Raw genomic sequence first — 22,287 nt, 5'->3', positions numbered from 1 at the left:
CACTTTTTATTAAAACGAATATGGAATTCAAATATGTAATCCACAAATTAATTCAATGCCTGGAAAAGAAATAAATATCTCAAATAATACCGAAAATAAAATATCAGTTCGGTACCAAGTATTGGTGTCTCTCTGTGCACTCCTTCTTACCAAAATAAGGCTAATAAAAAATAACAAAATCAGCTGCGAGGAAGGAATCCTACTTCCTCAAACGACAACAACAACTACTCGAGAAAAGCACAACAAAGTCACTTATTCACCCTGTCACCTGAAAAAGGAAATCAACACAAGATCAGAGCCTTGGAAAAATGCAAGTTCACTCTTGATCCATCAATTTAACTGGTGAAGATAAAATCCTTATAAGTATTAAGAAATATTAGTCATACTAAATACGAAACAACACTGCATACATAGTTTCCAGCACTGCACTTTTCATTACCAACACAATGTTCTTGAAAACACAACAAGTATGAGACAAACATACACATACAATGTATAAGAACTACCCACCATAACACTCCAGTTGTTTAATACACAGTGGAGGTCCTGAACTCGGCAAAACATACTCATATTCACTGCCCACCAGACACACAATCCATCTCATATACATAGAAGTAGTCCTGATCTCGGCATACACTTGCAACCACCACCCACCGCGACACACCTTATATTTTCCAATATATAAAGGTGGCCTTTATCTCGGCATTAAAACAAAAACCAACATTGAAAAATCTAGATAAACAGAATGCACACAACAAGGTACACAGCAAAGCAAAGCACGAGCAAACAGAATTCTAACAGCTAACATTACAAGGTAAAAGGTGACGTTATACTTACCCGATATTCATGAAATTCAAACTGGAAACTCATAAGAACCTATTCTACAACATATTAAATTTTCAGCAGGTTCTAACCGCTAGAATTCCTGGAATCTGGTATTCATTGGACCTGATTCATATATAGTTTACTACAGACACAGTCCTAACAAGTAGGGGCTTCAGGGTACCTAAGTTCGTCCAAACTTCGTGAAAATTTCAAAGGACATTCATCATAACATATAGCATATGCATATGAACTCTGAGAAAAATCCAATGGTTAGTTAATTCATACAAGAGTTAAATTAAAACTACACAGTGACAGAATTCTGCAGAAACGCAGCTAGTAAACACAAAATATTCGGAGCCTTACCAGTGTCCGATCGTCTTTAAAATTTAACAGAAGATACATGAAAAACTCAGTTACATCATATAAAAAAATTCAACATAAACCAACGGTTGGAACTTAATTTACAGGTAAAACAACTTCCGCGAATCATATAAACTTTTAGGGTTTCAAAAACATGTTTGATTTAGGCTTTACCCTAAGAACGATTTTGAAGTACCATAAAAAATATAAAGCTTAAATAAACACAATTAAATTGATAAAGCAATAACAAACTTGCCTTCACAAAGAGAATGAAATCAGAATCAAACCAATCGATAAGGACAATCAAAATCAACGCCGCAACCCTAGTTTTCTTTCACCTGGACGTTCCCTGTTCACAATTTCTAATCGGCCTAAGATATTTTTGTGAAACTAGGTTTATATTCTTTCCTTAAAACCTATCTTAACATTTTATAACCCCAGACTATAATTTACGCTAAGGGCAACCTAACTAGGCACAAAACAGACTATATTAACTTGTATTCCTGACACACCTACAAAATATAGCTTTAACTAAAAAGTCTGGTGCTGAGTGTTACAATAGTACTCCTGGGATTGATGAGCTGTCGGAAAGAGGAACCTCAAGGACGCTTTTCGGTTCTATATAGAAACACGAAGAATTCCTCATCAGTATTTGGGATGTTCTTGGTTTTGGGAGCTTCCTCTTTCTCCTTGGAGGAAGAATCATCATCTCTAGAAGACGAAACATCCTCCCTGGAAGTTCTTCTCTGGAAACATCATCTTCAGGAGCGCTATCACGGGAATCAGTCATCTTTGCAAAGTTTTTGTGACATCCATGCACAAATTTTGTCTACACAATGGAATTAAAGCAACAGAGTAATTATAATGCTCACACTAACGTCTACAAAAATAGTAACTCTCAACCCTTACCTGTTTACGATTTCACGAACTTAGTGATAATGACGCAAAACTTTCGAAAAACTTTCTCACTCCTTCAAACCTGCGAAGACGATCAAAATCTATTATTCAAGAGTCGACACTGACTTTTCATGAAACTATGAACAATTCACATAAACTCTTCATGTGAACGTTTCATGATTTTATACCGCAAACACACATCATAAAATCATAAAATACAATTGTTTATCTCTGAAAATTAATCAAAAAATTGCAATTTGAATTTTTATCAAAAATTTAAAAAAAAAAACTCACGTGTGAAATTTTTTTTTCTTTTTTGCGTGAGTTAGTATATATTTTTATTTTTTGCTCAAACGAGAATTTATTTAATGAAACAAGGGTCTTTTCTATTTTTGGAAGAGTCCACATATTCCAAATAAAAATTTGAAAGTTCACAAATAAATTTTATCATGGAGTACAGGTCTTTTCAAAATTCCTCTAACTCTAAGGATCATTATTTATTACTTCTGCTGCGAACGAACCTATGTTCCTAAATGTGTTTGCGAAAGTTCATGCTTTGAAAATAAATTTTGGTTTTCATGAAACCTCATAAACAAAATTTTCTCTACTGCAACTAGACCATGTCTACTCAAGATTCATGTATCTCTTTCATATTATGGGTTATTGCTAGTTTCTTAAACTAACGAACGAATGGGCATACGTTTTCTAAAACAACTTGCATTGAAACAGACTTTTCCGCAACTATGTATTTTTCACCATCTATATTTTTTGGCTTATTCCATTTTTTCTTCCACCAGTTCTTGTGTTTCACTTTTGGATTATCATGAAAGAAATCGCTGTTAGAACCTTTCATATCCAAATCCATCTTTCCAAAGAAATTTTTAACTTCCAACATCATGGATACTGCCTTCTCCATAGTCATGGTATTTCTGGGAGATCATTCATTTTCATACTCAAAGCATCATTGACTTTCTTTAGTATGTGCATTTAGGAACAATCCGAACCTTCTTCCTATTATTCTTTTCTAGATTTTTCGAAAGAGAATTGTCTTGACTATTCTTTTTCAAGGTAGTCTTTCTCCAATTGGGAGCATCGCATCTTGTCTTCGTCTTTACAAAGTTATCCTTTTGATAATTATTACAATTGTGAAAAGACTTCTTATGATGTTTATAGGAAAATATAGGTTTATCACAACACTGATTCTTTTGCCTAAAGGTTGGACGTTCACAACCCGTAATGTCAAGGGTGTTAGCCTTAACATATGATCTAGGGTTAATCACTTCTTTTGACACCCAAACAAGAATATCATTAAGGTTTTTCATTCCTTATACGAAAACGACATCTCATTTCTAGGTGACCTTTGTTTCCGCAATAAAAACAAATATAAGGAACGTTCTTACCCGGGTTCATGTGTGCTGGTTTGGAGGTTGATATACTTTGTTCTTTCGAACCTTAACTTCTGGTGAAGGTATTTCACTTTTTCCATCAGTAGAAACCTTTTGCTCAGAAGAATCACTAGCCTTGAATTTTTTTACGTCTTTGCTAATACCTGGAGCATCTATTCCCTTATAGTCCAATCCTCGTGTATCACGATGATTTTTACTTTCTCCTAGCATTATGGTTAATTTGCTTGAACTAGTATTGAATTTTTTCAAGTCATATTCTAACATCTTGATTTTATCAAGAGCAACAGTTAAATCAGCCTCAAGGTGTTTCTCTCGAACGAGATAAGCTCTGTCATCAAAACTTGTTTGTTGGAAGTTAATCCTTGCTTTAATTGCTGCAAGTTTTTCTTCCAACTTAAAGAAATCTCTACGAAGATTATCACATTCAAGTGATTTTTTACTTAGGTCTTGCTGGAATTAGATATATAAAGACCTTGATAAATTCTTCTCAATTTCTTGTTTTTACGACAGAGATTAATCAGAAAAGGTGTGACATGAGAAGTTTTCATCTTCTTTTTTTCCAACGAATACAATAGCTTAACATACTCTGAAACTTCCTCATCTACATCTCTACCAATATCTGAATCACCTTCATCAGAAAGTTCATCCAACTGTTCTTCTAGGAGTGTTTCCCAATTATCAACAGTTTTTACATCAAGAGAATGTTTAGATATTAACTTAGATGTGACAGTTCTCTCGGGTGAATCCAAGCTTTCAAAATCATCTGGTAATTTCTGAACTAGTACGTTATTAAAGATAGACTCGTCCATAATGATCAGATTGCTTAAAACACAGACTTATGAGGTCTTAGCGTGTTTTCCTTCTCTGATACCAATTGAAAACACGGGGGTACAACAACCACATCCAACTTTTTCGCTTGGAAATCCATATGGACTAAACTCCAATATAATTCCGAGACTAACAACTTAATAAAACTCAATCAAGGAAAGATATCAAAGAGCTTTATCGCTTTCTCAACACAATCAGTTAATCAAATAAATATGAATCTGTGAACCTGATTGATGTGAGAAAACTCAGATGGTACCAAAGACCAATACCAGAGTGTCAATCAAGTTTTATCCAACAAACAAGGTTGTATTTATCAACTGTGATTGATCAACGCATAACCTATGATATTTCAATTACATAGAGAAAATATATTGTGGAAAATAAATAACACAGACACTAGAAATTTTGTTAACGAGGAAACCGCAAATGCTGAAAAACCCCGGGACCTAGTCCAAACTTGAACACCACACTGTATTAAGCCGCTACAGACTATAGCATACTACAAGTTAACTTCAGACTGGAATGTAGTTTTGCCCTAACCAAGTATCACACCATTAAGGTACAGTAGCATTCCTTACGCCTCTTGAATCTCGAAATACCCTGCCCACTTTATTCCCCTAGCTAATGTCCTTTATATCCTAGGAGTTGATGTGACCCAAAGTCGAAGACTTATAAAAAATTTTGTCTCCAACAGATAAATCTATTCTATTTTTGCTTTCCGTCTTTAGATTTAAAGATCAAGGTGAACAGGAAACACAACTAATAATCTGGTCTTATGTCACCTGAAGAGAAGCCTAGAATATTAGTCACCTCACAATAACCTAACTGATTTACAGAAGAAGTTATTGCGGAATCACAAGAGTCTGAGACGAAGAACTGTTGCGATTACTTTTTATATCTTATCTATCAGAGATAAATCTCGAGATAATCTTAGAGAATATTAAACTCAATACGATTTAATAGTAAGATCAGGATACGAAACTACAAAAAAAAATGGACCTGGATTCATGAATCCCAAGCGAAGTCTTTAAGTCGTTAAACCTATTAATGGTTTTCAGAAAAACTGGAAACCTAGGTTAAGAGAGAGTTGACTCTAGTTTGCAACTAGGACACAAAGAAGTGTCCGGATTAGGTTTCCCAGCTGCTATATTTTCTCCTTATATAGTCTTTCAAATCAGGGTTGGTTACAATCAAATCTAAGATAGTTTATTAACAAAGCAATCAATATATTCACCGTTAGATGAAAACCTGACTTGAGATTCAAGCTAAGTTTGCGTAGAAAATAAGCAATCAATCTCCACTTTAGATGTCATAGCTTGATATACACAAATAAAATATACTTATATTCAGATATGGATGAACCGTACCTAAACGTGTATAACGAGTTGGCTCTATAACAGTTAACCGAATTTAGCCATATGAACACTTTTGGCTCAGATATTTTTCATCAAACATTTCTAGACTCAATTTGATAATAAATCGATTTTGGTAGATGATCAAATGTATCTAATATGTGTTTTTAAGAGAGTTGTTCAAATGCTTAATATCTCAGGGAAATATATGTGAAGCATTTGAAACAAATTCAGCTTGGTTTGTATGTGTACAAAGTAGGTATACTAGAACCAATTCATGAACACAATGCCATGGTTTGAAAACCAAGTTCGCATACCTTAAAGGCATTGAAAATTCAAGGACTTTAGTTCGCAAACAGAGTTCGCAAACAGAGTTCGCAAACGAACCTGATTTCATGAGTATAGAAAATTAGTTTGCATACAGAGTATGTGAACAATTCATAACTGCTGATTTAGAACCTAACCGCTGATTTTGCAAACCACCGTTCCAAACCTTACCTAGTTTTGTCGTTTGCAAACACAGTTCACAAACTACAGTTCCAGACCCATATAGATAAACTCGTTCACAAACAAGAGTTCCGGACCCAACTAGTATTTCACAGTTCGCATACTGGGTATGCATACTGTACTATATGCAGACTTTGGTATTAGTTCTAAAACTCTCGATAATCGATTTGAAACATCCTTAGAATAACGACAATGGTAATCTTACACATACCACTAGCTTCAAGTAATTTTCAAATGATTATTTGATCAATACGAAACATCCCAAGTTAACATCAAATGATTGTATCACAAAAATCATATAAGATGTTCAAGATAATTTTCACCTGATCAACTTGACTTAATATTTAGTTTCCAACAAATGAATTGTTAATAACCAAAGTTTTCAAGTAGATGATGAAGCATTTTAAGCTTTAAACTCATATTTCGAGAATTATATTAACAAGATAAACTCGACTCAAAATTTCAATGTGTATAATATGATGTCTATATAGCTATACGACATAGTCTCATTAGTAGATATAATTGAATAGACTTCTGAGTGATAGATAAGTTTTAGTCTCCATATACCTTTTATCATCGAAGTTCCCCCAAAGTCTTCAGTATATCTTCTTCTTCAAATAGTGAACGACGTGAAGTCTAATGCTCAACTATACACTTCTATCCTAATCCGAGACATATCTATAAGTAAACTAGAAATCAAGATATAGTTTTGTTCAACTAAATTTGACAAAAAGCTTGAGATAGCAACGTTTGCGAGTTCGAACAAGAAATTCTCTAACACCGTAAATCCAAACCACGAGCTACTCATCTAGACGCCTATTAGCAGTTTTTTTTAGTCAAAGTGTCTTTTACCGAAAACCCACTCAACAATCTGTCCCATATGTCGGAGTCGGACGTGATGGTTAAAGGACAAGATACATTTCTCCCTGTCCTAGAAGGTGTCTACCACTCTCAATTTCAATTGACCATCTCCCAGAAGTATAGATCTCAACAGAGAATTTGCAAAGGAAGTTCACATGAGTCCCTGTCAAGACACCTAGCAGAGACAAAATAAAGACTTTGTCTTATACCTTAAGATTCAATCTCGATAGATACAGATGTCTTTCCCCGGTGATCAAACAACTCCGAGAATCCCTATTCTTATATCAAACTAGGGACTAACAAAAAACTGTGCGTCACACATCTGCATGACCAACAGGAGGTGACCCAGAAATCCAATTCTCAGATAACAGATTTAAAAATAGTAAATGCAAGAATCTCTAAAGAGTGGGATACATCAAGACCATTCAACTCCTCGCACCCACATCACAACATGCTATTACTTGGGGACTAGGAGACTAGAGATCAGACTTAAAAAAAAGTGAAGGGAACTTATATGTGACTCGATGTATCAAAGTCTCGTCTCACTTCATCCTCGTTGAATCTGTCACAGTCAGCATTTTCTTTGCAATTAGAAACTTCAACGATGTTCCGGATTCTGTCTAAAGATATGAAGATTCAAATATGAATAATTTGGTTACTACAAGATTTTTTAGGGTTTTATACACGTGTATGAGAAATCATATCAAGTAGAAGAAACATTCAAAGCATCCTTCAACAATAGACACATTCATGAGACAAACTAGGGTTTGCAATCTTTTCGAATATGAGTCTATGGTTTCCACTTTACTCAGACGCGACACACATTCTAGCCACATAACTCGCCGAGGTGGAAAAAATTAGAGAATTGGATAATGTGCCATGGTCGAAAAATGTCCGTTGATGTCCCTGCTACCACGTATCAAAGGGGAATGATGTTCCGAAATAAGATGCAAGATATATGATCAAAACATTGAAAGGAATTATTGTTGAAAAATCCTTAGATTTCGAGTTTGATTTCACATGTGCTTACTAGTGACCAAACAAGATAGAAATCTGGATTTTTCACTACTGGATGAAAGTTGATTCTCTTCTGTTCGATAGTTGGGGTCAACTACTGAGATCTGACGTCAAATGAAGTCTCTATAACCTCCAGAATGAAGTCCTCTCAAGGGAGGACCTTTCGTTACGAATTTAACTTATTTCAATATTAAGAAAGCTAATCCACATCCTCAAGGATACTAATAGGTTTTGTTCGAACCCATATTCCTCAAAAATCCACGGAAAAACGTTTTGTACAACAAAGGGTAAAAGCATATATTTATGCCGGGGGCGGGTCTATGACTTAGAGGGACCAAAATAATGTATTATACCAATATAAGGAAGATAATGAAGTCATAATACTCTAAGGTTCATGCTCGAGGCGTCGGAACATACCAGGAGTCCAAGGAACGCAAGGATTTCCCTCGTAATTAGGGTTTTTGTACACTGCTGCGGAAAACGTGCTAACTGGTGATAATCCGTAAGGAATTTTGGGGTACTCTCTTGAGAAAATATGTTCCTATATGTCTCTAGTACAACATATAAAAAGGGAACCTTAACCGAACAAAGGAACTAGGAGATGTGGCCCCGACACCAAATTAATTGCAATCTGAAAAACTCCTGAAATTTTATTCGGGATTTCTGAAGTCAATAGTATACACGGATTTGATTGGCAAAACAAACTCAAAATAGAGTCATTATTTTTGCATTAAAAATATAATCCTCTTATGTTTCAAATTTTGGACCGGAGACTCAAAGCATAGTCCATATGGAGAGCTTATAATCATTCTACACAAGTCTCTCAAACTGAAGTTTCTTGACGAACACCCAAACGAAGAGTCCTAATACAAACAATATGTGGGGAATAAGGATGGACCGACCTCCATACCTAGTTCATACCCAAAAGAGATGGAAAATACTTCTTTTTTCAAGCCTAGATCAAAAGGGAATCCATCAAGAAAAAGGAAAAGGAATTAGAGTCAAAAGAGGAAACTAAAGGAATTTGGCTTAAATAAGGAAACTTAGGGTTTCCCTTCTTCCAAAACCTCTCCAAACCGTGTACAAGCCCCTCCCACGTGCATGGATACTCTAACAAGTAAGTAGGACGTCATTCATTCTCTTGAAATTTTTCGGAAGCACCAAATTTGAAGAGAATTAGGATTTTGACGAAAATAACCCTAATTTCAAGAATTTGACAAAGAAAAGGATTTATCCATAAAAGAAAGGATCCGAGCCTCTCTCACTCACATGATCAGATCTTATGGATGCCTATTAACCCTTTTCTCTCATCACCCTTCAATAAAAACGAGCTCATAAGGGGTTTTGACCAAAATACCCTTATTCCACAATTTTGAGTATATTAAAGCCAGGGACCGACCAAACCCTACTATACTCATTCCAATGGCCTCATACACATAAATAATATGTTCTATAAGTGTTCAAAGAAGAACGAGACTGAAACAGGTAGAATTTCAGAGAAAATAAAGGGAATTTAGCTCAAACAGGAGTTCATAATTTCCAAAAGCAGGACCAGACACGTGACTCTCTCCCTATCTCAACTCGTGACCATGCCTAGGGAATATCATAGCCTCTATCATTCCAAATAAAAAATCAAGCTCATAGTGTTTTTTGACGAAAATACACTGAAGTTTCAAAAGTGAATATTTTGTCCGAAAAAAGGGAGTCTGATTGGTATAAAGGATCGAACATGGTCTGATCACACAAGGTGTCGAACCCAAAATATAAATGCACACCTTCCACACTTCTCCAGAGTGGCTGAAGGAGTCAGACACAAACAAAAGAGAAATTAGGGTTTAGGTGTAATACAAACATGAACTCAGAATCTATAGGTGATAAGTGCTCCGCAACTCAAAATGGAATGACTGTAGTTTCTCATGGCTCTTCACCAAAATCACGGCCAGCCAAGAATCCGTTCAAAAGTCTATCTTATGCACATCTCTGCTTGTACAAAGTTGAAAGCTCAAAGTTGCACAGAAGGAAGAAATTAGGGTTTTGATCTAAGAAACCCTAATTCGCAAGTCTAGTCTCTCAAGACAAAATTTTTGTCTCATCAAGACTCCATTATCACTCCATTAATGCCTCCCAATGCAAAGCCCGGACGGATTCCAAGTACAGAGTCAATTTCAAGTTCAAAGTCAGAACAAGTCGATTCGGGGACTCTGCAAGTCTAAAAGAACATGTGGATAGTAATTTGACATCTGAACGATTAGTCACCAATTATATACTCATCATAGAATAATCAAGTTTCTACTATGAATAGGGAACTTAATGTGTAGTGATCTACACTACACTAGGATGATCAGGGTTCAATCCTACAGGATCTACGCTATAGAGATTGAAGATAAAACCAACCTCAGAGAGGCGGAGGAGATAAACTCACAAGACAATAATTCTATTCCATTCCCTCTTCAATTACAAGAGCTCAAGGTTATAAAGAGAAAACGACTATTGCACTGGCACGTGCCACTCGTATGACTCCTACTACTACATTTACTAAATAACATACATCTTCCCTTTAGCAAGTGGTCAGCCCATAACCGGGACATGAAAAATTCCCACCCCTTCAAATTATCCTTGTCCTTAAGGATATTAAATTATCTCGACCCCGGAACACAGTTGTTGCAGTTCCTTCTCCAACGCAGTATAAGGCATGAATGCAGTTTCCATAACTTCGACAATAAGGCCCATAACAAGCTGAATTATTTCTTGTAATTGTAGCAATCGACTTGATCCAAATCCCCTTCAGAAATAATCAATGAGCTTGATCCTGGAATCATTTCCCCGTAGTAAACATGCCTTGTGTCTTCACAACTGAAGTTTGGGTATATACTAGTAATGACACCACTTGCAGCTGATAACAATTTCCAAATAGGATTGCAAATCACTGTATGAGTACCTTTCAGCAAATGAAGTCTTTCTTTACTCTCAGTTGAGGCATGAACGTGCATCTTCATGTTAACTTCTTTGCAATGAACTTTCACGTGGAGCTGTATTCGAAAACCTGCCTTCTCCACTGACATAAACATTATCACGTGCCACTCTTTTCTTGGGAAGATAACTTCTTCCTCGTTGGTCTTCAGCTTTTTGTCGCAATTTGGTACCAAGTTGTGATCCAACAATGTAAAGTCCCCCTGGCTGTTACTTCCAGCTTCACCTGAGAGCAAGATTGCAGTGAAAAAAACTTGTGCACAGATTCTGAAGTAAGTCATACATCCATTGTATTTTGCAGCTAGGTTAATTTGTGCATCAAGGGAAATCCAGACCTGTGCACAGGTTTCGAGAGCAATTACATGTTGCCACACCTGACTTAGAAGGAATCCCACACTGCCTACAACAACAATCGAGTCACGACAGTTTGTCATGGAAGCTGAAGTACTCCAACTCCCATTAGCGCTGTTGTGAAAACCAATCAAGTTACAGTTCGGAACTGCTTCATTTTGCTGAGTAAAACCACTAACACACTTCTTATGACTTACTTTTTCCAGTCGCTCCCGTGCTACACTCTTATCACCCGTAAGCACTATCAGCATCTCAATGATCTCCACCACTCTTACCATGACTTCCTTCCAGCCAAAATATCCTGCGCCACTAGGAGCCTCCAACCATCGGCAACAACATGCTCGAAAATACAAAAGAGTGGGAAAAATAACCCAACATGCAATATGATCTTCTCTAGCTTGAGCTGGAATTGTTCTGTAGAAATTCTATGGAGGTACTGGACAATCCAAGCTCAAAAGATGAACATATAGAATTTGCAGAGGGAGCACGCGTATACTTGTACTTTCCATTAAAAGAATTCGTGTATCATCCCCATGTTTAGTACAACACACACTACCATCATCACATGGCTCCGACAGGTGGTGAGCAGCAGTACTAAGAGCATTTGACTGAACCCGTGACAGAAGATAAATGAAGTATTGAACGGATGTCGTTGTATACATTTTGTCCTGAGATTGAAAACTTCACAGCAATGATAACGCGGATTTTGTTCTCTGTTTGCATTGTTCTTTGTAGATAAATAATCCTTCAGCAGTTGGCCACGATTCTCAACCCAACTGAAACTCCATTTACCACAAGTACAAATTGTAGAGCTAGGTAATCCCAGTAAGACAATAATAACCCAGTTTAACCCACCGGAATTTCTCGTACTCCTTGAACTGGTTGAAAGCAATTTGAATTTCCACCTCAAGAAATCCACCAATATTAGCACAATTAGAATTTGAATCACCTTGAGTGAGACCTGAGTTCCCACTAACCTTGCGAGAAACCTGGTGCAGCTATAACTTTCTGTTGCTTCATATACCCGATCCCACAAGGAACTGTAGCAAGGGAGTAAGCAACGAGTGGAATAAGAGGTGTTCGTTCCCACTATAAGGTTGTAACAAGAAGTAAAATACTGAGCATAGTGAAACAGGTACAAACAACTCCAAGCAGGAGAAACAATTTGCATTATGTCTCTTGCACGAATTGAAAGGCTCTCATAAATTTCAGATGTGAGCAAGAACATGATTTTAGAAAGATAAATATGACCTTTCACCACTGTGGGAATTGAATAAAGAAACACCTGGAGATACCTAAGCTCCTTCAAGGGAATTTTCCATACACCAACTTTACTCGAACTCCCAGCTACATAATATGCAATTTTGTCGAAAACTGTTGTACCTTTCCACTCCCCTGTATTACAGAATGAGTGACCGAGTTATTAAGTAACCCGCACATCAGATGAAAGATTACAGAACCTATATCACCATTGCCACTCCATCTTCCAGTATGGTGCAGTTGATCAAATAGTTCTCGGGCTTTGCCGTAAGTAGCTTCCTTTGTCATTGGAAGCAGAAAAACAATGCAGAGAACCTTACCTTGCTGCCCGCCTTCTATCTAACAACTTGCAATTATCCTGGCAGTCGCCCTTTTTAACAAGAAACATATTCGACTTTACGAAGAACAATTTGAAACCAGAAGATATAATTACGCCAAAACTGAATTGAAAGCTGCTTCTGTAGTAATAGTACCTTTTACTCAATGCCAACAACCTTCCTCTATCAAATATCAGCCTAGTATACTTAGCACTAGATGAAATATCACGTATAGAAGTAATTTGAGTTAGGTGCGTGACGAAATACAACTTGTTAATAGCTTCAAAATGCTTTCCTCGATCAATTAACCTTCTTGTAACTTTGCACTCAAGCATTTTATCAAACCTATACCAAGCAGTAGTAATAAAACCATCATTCGCCAGCATATAAGCAATTGAATCACCAGAAAACCCATTTGATTGATACCCACTGTGATAAACAAGCTGTTGAACAATTTTCCTATACAATCTATCCAAAAATTGAAAACCCATTGTTGATGGTGGATTTTGGTTCAGGCTAAAATTGTAAAACCAGATTTAGTGTGTCGACATCCTGCAAAGGGTAAGGCCATTTGAAAAACGATGAGCGTAGAAATCCTCTCGTTTTATTTATTTGAAGCAATTCAATAAATATACAAAATTCACTCAGAATGGTGCATGTAGCAACAATCCCAAATATTCTGTGTATTTATAGCATTATTAATTAATGCATGAGTTGTCTTGTATTTCCTGTGCTGTTCTCAGCAGGATTCTCATTAATTGTGCGGCATGACGACTGAGTGTTTACTCTCAGCAGAGTAACACGAATCTCCAAGTGTCAATAGTGAGGTATGCACGAAATACCCGTACAGGCCATATCATTCTCTAACCAAGAGAACCATGTGTCAGTGCGCTTATATTAGCCCGATCGAGCATGTTTAATTCCCTAAGGGAAATCTGGATTGTCCATGTCAGTCTCAGAAACGATCACGGCCACGCAAGTTGGCCGTATAATTTAACTAGCCTAGACGAACCCTAATAGGAGCAGGCAATCACCGTGATGTTCAACGGCGGACCCACTTCACCAGCCTTGTTGGACGGATTAGATCATCCCACGATTGATCAGTGAAGCGCTAATGCACACATTGGCGGGCCCACTCCTCACCCACCTGATCGGTTTTCTCACGACCTAGCCCCAGAGAAATGAAAGCTTGCTTGAAGTGTGGCTGACGTGATGCTTAAAGGGTCGCCGAAATTCCACTAGCGTCTTAAATCGATCACAACCATCCAACTTCGTCAGCATGTTTGGATGGCTTAGATCGCGCCTAGGACCATCGGACAGGTACACATATTTTCACCATCGGCTCAACGTGGGCCCCACATGGTCGATCTCCCCAAAGGAGGAGTATAGCCTTCCAAACCGTTTGGCCAAAGTTGCGCACGCGTGACTGATCCAAAACCCTAATTAGGGTTTGCGGCATTACATATATGTCGCAGTTTGATCACGACCATCCATCTTCGCCAGCTTGGATGGAGGGTGTAGATATAGACTAAGGAGGTCCATATAGCATCAACATGATCACCATGAGCCCACATGCGCATGTAACCGGTCGTCCAAGGTAGACCATGGTCAGGCGCCTCGAAACACGCGCCCAAAGGTGGCATGCCGTGGCCCCCTAAATTCCTTTGCGTCAAAGGATTTCTGTCGCAAATCGATCACGACCACTCATCTTTGGAAGAAAAATTGAGTGGCCTAGATCGCACCTCCGCAAGACAGAGTGGCATCGACTTGTACACCGGCAAGCCGTCTACACGCATGGCCGGTCCCACCAAAAACTTTGTCCATGCTTGATTTCGGTCAAGCTAAAGAGTGATGCTTGCGCACCTCTTTAAAACCCTAAAATCCATCAACGGTTGCCAACATGTGTCGCAGATCATCTCGTCCGTCCAACTTTGCCAGCTTGGTCGGACAACCTAGGATAAGAGTTAAACGGCCAATGAGGCACCTTGGTGATCACCGCCCGTCACTCTACCACAAGGAGTGATCGGCCAAGGGATGGCCCGCCCATGCAGCCTCCAAACAATCAGTCGAAGATGGTTTGGCATGCAACTATTTTAAGACGCTTAATCCGCGACTTACTCCGTTAATCTTTAAAACAACGATGCTTCATACATATTGATTGTATTCGATGCATTACATGCATAGAGTATACACGATATTTCAAGAATATCGATTTCCAAAATAACTCAACTATTTAACCTAGCACCGTATGCTACTTCCTGTGGGTCCCATGATCCACTCATTCGAGACATCAATCATGTCACAAATTTGGGGATACTTACTGAGGTATTGGTCTGGTGGTTTACAGCGAGCAGCGTGCAACGCGCCATCACAATAACGTGTGAGGAGGCATGGACGGTTAACGATGATGGGAAAAGTGCGCAAAGACGTGATCATGTGACAATCACTTGCACGACCCCACTACTCCATCATTCAACTTCCTCCACTTCCTACGAGATGAGGTCTGCGCTCAATGACTTGTATAAATAGGTCCTTTACCTATTTCCAACACAACAAAGAAAAACCAAGTGTTGTCATCTGTATCCAGAAAACATCCATAGCTGATTGCTTACATTATTGCAAGCCAGTTCATCATTCTGATACAAGTCATAAACAACCAACACCTTCACAATCTCAACACCTTCTTCGCTTCCCTCCCTAATATCAACCCCATCTCCTTCACTTTGTGACCGAAGCAAGTATGGAACGACCATTTCTTGGTTTAGGCCAGAATTGTGTAGATTTATCTCTCGAATCAGAAAGCACTCCCGTGCAGTGCATTTGTTTAGGGTTTAGATTCATTTCTCATCCACATACACCCAAAATTACCAAGACCAGCAGAAATAGTTTTCACCCATACACACCCATGCAATAAGGAAATCCAAATTTCGAATCAAACTCCAATTTGTATTTTCCACGATCAAATATTCTACTTAAAAAATTGAAACAAGTGTGAGAATATTTATCACTAACCATTTGGTGACTGATAACATATTTTTTTCTTGAAACACATAATAACCAATTGAAGCATTTTCACAAGAAGATAATTCCCATCACCAGTATAACCGTCCTCAACCAAAACCCTTGCAACTGAATTCCTAAACAGTGAATTCAATTTATACCCCTGTTTTAAAACCGACCCATAAAAAATTCTCCCATGGAAAGCATTAATGAAAACTGACTCATCAAACCACTTTCCACGATCAAATATGGAATGAGTAAAATCAAGTTGGAGATAAGGAAAATTCTTACAATTCAGATCGAGGTGAGTAATGAAATCCCTCGAGCTTTCAGTTTTACTGTCATTCATCTTGTCTACTTTGACTAGATTTAACTTGGAGAACTCAATTGTCACTGTTGTTTCAACTTCTTCAAATGGTAAACTACGTACTACCAGTAAGTGAATCAACATCTTCAGCATCAACAAAGAATATGGAGGAATCAACTCCAATTCAAAAGAATCACCAGCACCTGTAGAAGAAATCTTCACTCTGCAAGGAGATGGAAGAGATGGAGCAGAATCCTTCAGGAACAAGATCTGTTCCAACTGTTTCTCTGTCTTGTCTAACCATTTTTTACACCTCTTAAGCCAAGAAGATAGAATCAGACAATCACTCAACTTCATCCAAAATTCATACCAGCCACTCTGAAAAAGCGGGGGTACAACAACCACACCCAATAATTCGTTTGGCGATCTGTATGGACTAACTCCAATATACTTTCAAGAGAATCAACTGTACAACCAGACTCAATCTTAAGAAAAGTATATCAAAGAGTTATATCTCAATTTCTCAATTCAATCCGCAATCAAACAAATAGGAATTTTTGAGCCCAATTGAATATAAGAAATAACTTGGACGGTATCAAAAACCAATATCCAAGTATCAATCAATTTAATCAACAACCCAAAGGTCGGATTCACAATTGATTGAACTTACGTACAACCTGTGATATTTCAATTATATAAAAATATAATGCGGAAAAGAAATAACACATACACCAGAAATTTTGTTAACGAGGAAACCTCAAATGCAGAAAAACCCCGAGACCTAGTCCAGAATAAACACACACTGATTATAAGCTGTTACACCAATTTACTACTACCTATTCGGACTAGATGTAATACCTGCTTCAGCAAAAACTCCTAGCACAACACCGATTGTCTTCAGGATTTCTTCTCGTAAATCTTTTAGCAGAACCCAAGGCTCTCTTTAGAAGATACAGCAACACTATTGATACGATTCGATTTTTGTTTGCACAAAACACCGATTTGATTTCCCTTTAGATGTAAATCAAGGTTTTGTAAATCTTGTGTTTATTTTGATAAAAACAATTACTAGGTAAAAGTAATATCAAAACAAACTTGTAGATTAGGGTTTTAACTTACAATCAGTATACGTACACACAAGGAGTCTATGAACCTGATTTTCGTAAGTGAACTTGGGCGATTCCAAAGATCAATTTCCAAGTTAAGAAAACCCTAATAATTCTACAACAAGAACAACTAAAATAAATTTAGAGATATCTTGTTTAAAACTTCAGGATTTTTACGAGATACCTTAATCGAAGTTCTCTTTCTAGCTTCCTATTTCGACTAACAAGTGTTGGTATACGATCGGAAACTGAAATCTATCAAAACCTAGGGTTTATGACCAACAACTCTTGAATGGTTTTATATCAGAAGAGAAAACCTTAGAATAGACAAGAGGTGAAAAACCTTGATTACAAGTTGTATGATCAATCACGAAGATTAAATCCAACTCGGCTTTGTATCCCCAATACAAAGACTTTTATCTCACTCTTGTTCACGAAGAACGGAAGACGTGGAAAACAACCTTATGAAGCTTACACCAATTTTCCAAAGGGGATGAAACGTGTAGCACTCATGAACCCTTTATTTATAGTGAACAAGGTAGTGTAAAAGCTAATCTAGGGTTTTGACTATTTCCTTTTTCAAGACTCTCTTAATTATGGGAGTCTTTCCTAAGTTACAACTCTTGCCAAAATAATTAAATAAATAATTAACTAGCAAATATTGTATTTATGTGAATAAATCACATTTTAACTTAGGAAGGAATCACAAACACTTTAATATGGTAATCAATATGTTTGGATTAATAGCCAACTTTCCTAGATAAGGAAACATCACCAATTTGACCAAAAATGCCTTTTAGTCACGTAATTGGGCCCAAGTCCGTGAACCGTTACAAGCAGTCCATGGATTGTTTCCTACTTTAATAAATCACTCATAACTTCATCGTTATAACTCGGAATTGAGTGATTCTTGGCTCGTTGAATTCATAAGCTCATTCACTATAACATGAGAACCTTTCGAAGGATAAAGGTTATTGTCACAGAAGTCGTGGCTCAAATAACCTCAAGTATATATACATAAATGTATGTTAACCGTCATAGGAATTGTTCCATAGAGTGAGCATTTGTTTCGATAGATTAGAAAGGTAGAATTAAACAAGAATCCAAATGAAATCAATAACCACATACCTTTGTTGATTTCTTCTTGTAATCTTCAGTCTTCATCCTTCAATAGTAGTTCTTCTTAGACCTTATCTAGCCCGAAACTATCTTTAGTATACTAAATCAAGAATGCGTTTTGGCAACTAAATTTGACAGCTAGCTTGACATACCAACGCTAGTGGGTTCAACCAAGCAATTCTCTAACACACTCCAATAATCTAATTTCTCCCTTGCTATGGATTCCAACTTCATTATAGGAACAATTTTCCCCTTCATTTCGACCCATTTTACCTCCTGTAAATCCATTTCATCAATTTAGGGTATGGAATCGAAACTCGATAATCATTAACTGCTTCAATCTGGTGTCAAGGAAAGACCTAATATGATACCACTTGTAGTGATCTACACTACAATAGGATGATCAGGGTTCAATCCTACAGGATCTATGATAGACACATTTATGTGTCTAATATATCTCATTTTTATATATTATTAGGTGTTTTTGGATAAATAAGGCTTTGCGGCAAAATTGGCTAAAAATGTGGCCCTTGGATTGCCGTTGATAGTGTACCGGAAATACCCCGGAGGAACCCTGAAAAAGTGCAGAAAACATCCCAGAAGAATTGCTAAAGGTACCCCTAATTTGGATAAGGGGCACCCCATTTCAGGGCATGTACTAAAGGGACACCGGAACTGGATAGGGGGAGGTCATCTTCAAAATTCAAAACAGTAATTGGCGGGAAGAATTGGCTTCAGCGACAACAGTTTTGGAGTTGAATTCTTAGCGAGTTCTGAGGAGATTAAACGGGTGTATTTGGTACCTACGGACTCTAGAAGACATAACAGGCCTAATGCAATCGTCTAGACCCATCTAATTGGGCTGGATAAGTCGGAATAATTGATCAAAGTCCCAACAGGATACGACTTCTCTGTTTAGGGTTTGGGATTGGTCAGAGAGATTTATGGGATATTCTTGCGTGGATATATACCAATTCAGTTCATTCCAAGTCAGAGAATAGTTTGGATACGAGAGAATATCCAACATAACCACGTGAATCAACAGGAAAGTCATTTTTCTCCAAACTGCCCGAGAAGAATAATGAGATTATTCTCGGATTTGATCGAGTTTCTAGGGAGTTGGATAGCTATAAATAGCTGTGTTTTCATCATAGAAGGGTTAGAAAACCTTAGGAGAGAGTTTAGAGTCCAGGAGAGCCGAGGAGAAGCGATTACAGAGAAGACAGTGCTGCTGCTGCTGCCATTGAAGAGCTTCAAGAACACGAAGAACAGACTCACATAGTCAGTCGTTCTTTAACAGTCTTAAATAACAATACCGGTGTCGTTCTTTTACAGCAGTAAAGGCTTATCGTTTACAACAGTCTTCAATAACACTTACCCCTTTGTAACAGTGACGCTGTAACACTTCTACAGCGTTGCTAATTCCTGTTTCATCTTATATACATCAATAAAAACACCTATTTTAGCCATGAATTTATCTTGTGAGTGTGTTTTTGGGATGAGGATCTAAACCCAATCCCAGGGGTGATGTAGGAAGCCATTCTTCCAAAAGTTATGTGGTAAAATTCATTTAAATTTATTTATGCAATCCTTTAATGATTAATTGCACCGAATGAAAATTGAATAAATGATTTTTATTAATTAATTGTGTTTTCTCTTGATGAAATATGCTTGGTTTATTGCTTTTGATATTTCATGCTTGCGATTAACAATGGATGTTTTGAAAATCTGATTTAGGCAATGATTAGAATCACAATTGTTTTTGATTTGAATTATAATGTCTAGAATTGCATGATAATAATTATTATTGAATCACATGAATTTTGGTGAATGGTGAAATCCTAAACCCTGGTCTTTCCATAATATTTACATAATTTTGAATTTTGAATTTGTTTTATCTTTTATTTTTAATTTAAATCTAAAAAATTATTTTCTTCACAAGTCTGAAAAGACTCAGTTTTACCACTATTACTACAACCATTTTCAAAAATCATCAAATTTTTGGCGCCGCCGAAGCGGATTTGTGTTTAGGTAGCATTTTTTTAGATTTATTTTATTTTTATTTTTATTTTTATTTTTATTATTTTTGTTCTTCTTTACGTTTTTGGGTTTTTTGTTTCCTTGCAGATTTTTGAAGATTGGAGCGAAAGACAATTTTTCCAAAGCTTGTGGTGATTTACTTAAAGTCTGGGAGTGAAAAGCAAAGCTAAAGGAGCTAAAGAAGAAGATTTTCTTTATTTTGTAAAAAAGAGAAAAAAAAAAGAGAGATTTATGTTTTATTATTTTTTTTAGGCTTTCATTTTTATTTTTGCACTTTATTTATTTTTGAACATTGGGACTGTATTTATTTATTTTTTAAAACCCTACGGAAGGGTTAATTAATTAATAAAAAAAATATTTAAACTGTGTGCAGGGAAGGACGGTGATTACAATATCACCCCGGCCCCTCGGGTTCACACATGACATGGGAGTCGTGGCCCGAGTCGACTGCAACGGTTCATCCCCCGTCTGGTACGGGAGGTAAGTCCAATCGAAACACTCGTGAATCTCCTGCAAGCGGGTTACCATATTCCTTAAGGTGATAATTGTTTGAGGACGAACCAGACTTTTTTTTTATATATTCCTAGTAAAGGGCAAGGCCTGGCCTAGACAAGATAATGGTGTGGATTTCATCACCGCTCCCTTCTTGCCCGCCTTAGGAAAACAAAACCTAACGTGAACCCAAGCTTTAAAATCTGATTATAAAGAGACCTATAGGGTATCGAGCTTGTTAGGAAATTTTTTCGAAAGATATTGGTCACATTTTAAGCATACTTCGAAGTTCTTGATGGTTTCTGTGAGTTGAATGCGTGACTGCGCCGCCTTATACCAGTGAGGCCTTGGGTATCAAAGCTCCACCGAGCTTCCCTCGCCTTGATTCAACTTACTTTAACTCGGATTGATTCCAGAGGGGTTTGCTTAAACTGTAAAGAATTCCCCTTCGAGAGATAGAAGCTAGTCTAGAAACAATCTAAGTGGAGCCATCATGATTGTTGTTTGCTAGAAATCTTTAGGTTTGTTGTGGTAGAGTCGAGTCAGCCTGCTGTGTGATTGCTAGAACCTTCCTGTTAGGATTTTTATTTCTTTTTGATATTTTTAGTGTATGCCCGATTTTGTTAGGGATTGGAAAAGAGATACTCTAGGTCGATTGATTAGAGAAAAACCTAGTAGTTCTTCTAATATAAGCAGGGAGCTCGAAGATTCTTCTTTTGAGAGCCGTGTTTTTGGAAACTTCAGTTTTGAGAATCTGTCTCTTTGTGAGGAAAGTACCCCTAGTACTTATGTTGTGCTAGCGATGGCAACTTTGAAAGATTACATGTTCCCAACTAGGACCAACCGAGCCTCTTGCATTAAATTGCCAGCCACTACGGCTAATTTCGAGATAAAACCTAGTATTCTCCACATGATCCCTATATTCTTAGGAAAGGATGATGAGAACCCTTATTTTCGTATTAGGGACTTTGAGGAAATTTGTGGAACAATTAGGATAAAGGACCTTACCGATGAAGTCTTGAAACTTAAGATGTTTCCCTTTTCTTTGAGAGACAAATCCAAGACCTGGCTGAACAACCTACCGTCTGAATCCATAGAAACATGGCAGGAACTTATCGCTGCCTTCTATATGAAGTTCTACCCTAAGCATAAAACTGCAGCTGTTAGGCAGAACATTAGTACTAGTGTGCAACAAGAGGGAGAGTCTTTTATAGATTTTTAGAGAGATTCAGTGATCTTCTATCCCAGTGTCCTCACCATGGATTTGATAAG

Source organism: Papaver somniferum, chromosome 2, assembly GCF_003573695.1.
Source record: "Papaver somniferum cultivar HN1 chromosome 2, ASM357369v1, whole genome shotgun sequence".
Lineage (NCBI taxonomy): Eukaryota > Viridiplantae > Streptophyta > Magnoliopsida > Ranunculales > Papaveraceae > Papaver > Papaver somniferum.
Note: the sequence above shows the minus strand (reverse complement) of the source record.